This window comes from Trichechus manatus, unplaced genomic scaffold (genome assembly GCF_000243295.1).
Source record: "Trichechus manatus latirostris isolate Lorelei unplaced genomic scaffold, TriManLat1.0 scaffold00042, whole genome shotgun sequence".
In the NCBI taxonomy this organism is placed as follows: domain Eukaryota; kingdom Metazoa; phylum Chordata; class Mammalia; order Sirenia; family Trichechidae; genus Trichechus; species Trichechus manatus.
Genome location: NW_004443978.1, coordinates 2,749,530 through 2,753,250, shown reverse-complemented (window position 1 = coordinate 2,753,250; position 3,721 = coordinate 2,749,530). Strand labels below are relative to the sequence as shown.

Below are 3,721 nucleotides of genomic sequence, written 5' to 3'. Positions count from 1 at the left end.
GCCTCCTGAGGTCTTCCCCAGGAGGTGTAGTAAGAAGGAGATGTGTTTGGTTGTCAAGACTTTTCCACAGAGGAAGAGATCCAGTTGCTGAAACAAATCTGCTCTGCTTCACTTCCCTGGCAGCAGGAGCCAGAGGAATTAGAGGCAGATGAGGAAGAGGAAGAAGAGGAGTTGTTGCAAGTGGTCAAAGTATTAGAGAAAATATTTAATTTTTTGAACTACCTGAGACACTTTACATGTTGAACCGTGGTCCGAGCCTATGTACTGCTGCTGCGGAACTACAAGCAGAATAGTGCCCACACTAACCATTGTGTTGTGAAGATGCTGCATCAGCTGCCCATGACCTCAAAACGGAAGCCATGCTTTTCCAGCTCTCACTCTTCTGCCTCTTCAGTCGTCTGGATAGTTACCCTAACTCTGGGACCTACAAAGAGCTAGTGAATTTTGCCAAGTACATCTTGGCCAAGTTCTTTGCATTGACTGTAGTTAACCACAAGTTTTGTTTGTAGAGCTGCTGTTCTGGAAGAACCACCTCTGTGATTTGAGAGATGATCGAGGGCTATGGTTCCCTGGATGGTGGATCTTCTAGTTGAAGATCCCCTATGTGGAACTCAGAGGAGGAGGTACCGCTTTGGGAACTGTACCTCACCCGTCAGGTTGTGGAAATTCAGGATCTGCTGGACGCCATCTTGGCACACCTCACTACTGCTACTTGAACACACAAGCAGGTGATGTACAATCTTGTATGGCTGAGACTGCCTGACAGGGTAAAGGACTTCCAAAGGAAAGAAATCCATATTGTACTATGGACAGAAGACTAGGAGCTGTAGCTGCAATGGCTTTTTGAAGAATTCAAGGACTCCGATGATGTCCTTGGTCATATCATGAAAAACATCACTGACAAACGCTCATAGGCCCGAATAGTGGATAAGTTGATGGTGATTGAGTGGTGACTGAGTGGCAGGAGATGTGGAAGAAGTTAGCACCTCCAGCTTGCTCAAAGGAGAGGAGTGTCTGAAAGATTTTTGCCAGGAAGATATGGAAGAAGAGGAGAATCTGCAAGAGGAAAAGAGTGAAGAAGAAGAAGAGGAGACCTCGGGAGCAGATCAAACCCAGAGCAGCTCAGCCTTCCTAACTGAAAACCTTGGGCAAAACCTGTATCAGGAAGGCTTTTCTGCTCCCCTTCTATGGCTCCAGAACTACCTGATTCAAGTAACAGATGATCGGGAAGAGGATGGCTGCTCCCGTCAGTTCTATTGCTGCCTCTGATGGAAGAAAATGAGGAAGCAATGGAAAATGAACAGTTTTAGTAGCTATTGTGAAAGTTAGGGATTGACCCCCCTGCCTCAGGGCAGGAAATTTTCTGGCGAATTCCCGCCAAACTGAGTCCCAAGTTATCTCTGGAGAGTAGCAGTTTCTTTGTTAATGAGAAGAGGAGGAAAAGCTGCAACCAGAGCTAGAACTTGAAGTCCCTGGAGAGCAAGGTCATGATGAGGAGAACTGAGCACCAGCCCTGACGGTCCTCCTGTCATCCCCTAAAAAGTAAGCAGACTTGGCATTCCCAGGGGAGGAACGGGCTACTGGTGGGAAAGAACAGTTGAAGTAGTACCCAAGAAGCAACAACTACTAGAAAATAGTGATGAGGAACAGGAGGAAGATGAGGGCAGGAGAAAAGCGCCAGAGTTGGCAGCTCCAGGAATCCAAAATGAACGGGTTCACATTGAAAATGAAGATAAGAACGACTGAAGAGCCAGAGCCCAGGGATAGAGACAGGTTTGTTTATAGATTCTGAATTTAAGTCAGAATTAGGAGGGTCATACTGGAATCAAAAATTCTTACTGGACCGAAGCAATAGATTTAGGGCCCAGGAATTTCAGGTAATAATGTTGGACTTCTCTTCACCCACTTTTTGCTTCTCTCAGTTTTATCAGTATGTCCTGGAGACATATTCCCCTTCTCTATATATACTGGTGATGATTAGAACCCCTGAGCTAATGAGAGGAGTGAAATATAGAAGGCTCCCTGGACCCCCTTATTGATTTTTTCCTTTTGACTTTTTGCTGGAGGTGGGTCACAGACAGAAAGTTTACGACATATGATAGGTGTGAATTTTGCCCCATTTTTAAGAAACACCAAATGTCTGCATGTTCATTTTCTTTCCTATGATCATGCCCTAGACACTAGATTTAGCTTATTTCTTACAGTTGATGTGAGGTTGGAATGTGGTAATCTCCAGCTTATTAATATTTTTTTGTGGTGTGCATTGAATTAAAAAAGTAAAATCAAAAGTTGCTAACCTTGTGTGATGGTTAAAATTGTGTGTCAACTTGGCTGGGCCATGATTTTCTCAGTGTTTATATGTGATCAAACCCATGATTGAATATGCTGTGAGTAGCCAATCAGCTGAAAGGGAGTTCCTTGTGCCTACATCTGAATATAAGCAGACTTCTGACTTTTTGCTCACTCTGGATCCTGCATCTGCCTTCTGTTGTCTGACCTCTGGTTCTTGGGACTTGAGCTATCAGCTTATCTGCCGATCCTGGGATGTGTTGATCTTCACAGCCTGTGAGCAGAGTCCTGCTTTCCAACCTGCTGATCTTGTGTTCCCAGCCCCTGTGGCTACGTGAATCAGGAGAAACCTCTATCCTAATCCAAGGACTTGGGACATTCCAGCCTCTACAATTACATGAGCTATTTCTTTGATATAAATCTCTCTATATATATTTATACACTTTACTGGTTTTGCTTCTCTAGAGAACCCTGACTGACACCTTGAAAAAAGAAAGAAAGAAAGAAAGTAGTCTTGAATTTTATAAAAACCCAAGGTATTTCTCATTCTGGAACCTAGGAGAAATTCCTTATGTAGTTTATCTGTGGGGGGGGGGGGAAACTTACAGCAAACACCAAGACCTCTCCCCGCCACATCCATTCCTTATCCAGCAGCAAGTATATGCTTTTCAAATGGGACTGAATATTGATGTTCCATTTGAAACACGCCGGAAATTTTCTACTGTGATTAGAGTAGAGTCAAATTGCCCACTCTGGCTTCTGTTGGTACCCAACTCTGCCCATCTCTTCATTCTCATCCATTCCCTTCTCCCCTTGCTCCTCATGCTTCAGTCACACTGCCTCCTCTGTTCTTCTCATATGCCAAGCTCATTCATGCTTTGCAGCTTTGTCCTTGATATTTCCTACATCTGGAACATTCTTCCTCCCAGTGCCATTACATAATGGGTTTCTTCTCATTATTCATGTCTTGAGTAAAATCTTTACACTGAATGGTTCCTCTGTTACTGTTACAACAATCTCTTCATATCCTTAATAACACTCAGTATCATTTGAAATTATTTAATGTATTTATTTACCACTTAGTGTTTTTTTCTGTTTCCTTTATCACTGTAATCTCAGAATCTGTATTAGTTTTGGGGGCAAAAATAAATTAATAAGCATCCCATTTACAAAAAAGGAACATTTTCAGTAACTTGGTGCTATAGATAGAAGCACCATGCTTTCCCTCCACAGCAAAGATCCAAAAAACTAAGTAAAACAGAGACAAAAGTCAGTCCTGAAACCTTAAGCATCAAATGAAGAGATAAAGCACTCAGCCAAGCACCAAATGGAATAAGAAACTGACAGGGAACGGACAGTGAAGAGAGATACACACAGAGGTCCCCTATCAGCTAATGCAGCATGGATCCACCATCTTGGACTACTGTCAGAG

The 3,721-nt window shown here is 43.2% G+C and overlaps 1 pseudogene; it reads left to right on the top strand.

Moving 5' to 3' along the window:
- The first annotated feature begins 236 nt into the window (after nucleotides 1–236).
- On the top strand, nucleotides 237–1,746 carry LOC101351411 (protein timeless homolog; annotated as a pseudogene).
- The last annotated feature ends 1,975 nt before the right edge of the window (nucleotides 1,747–3,721 follow it).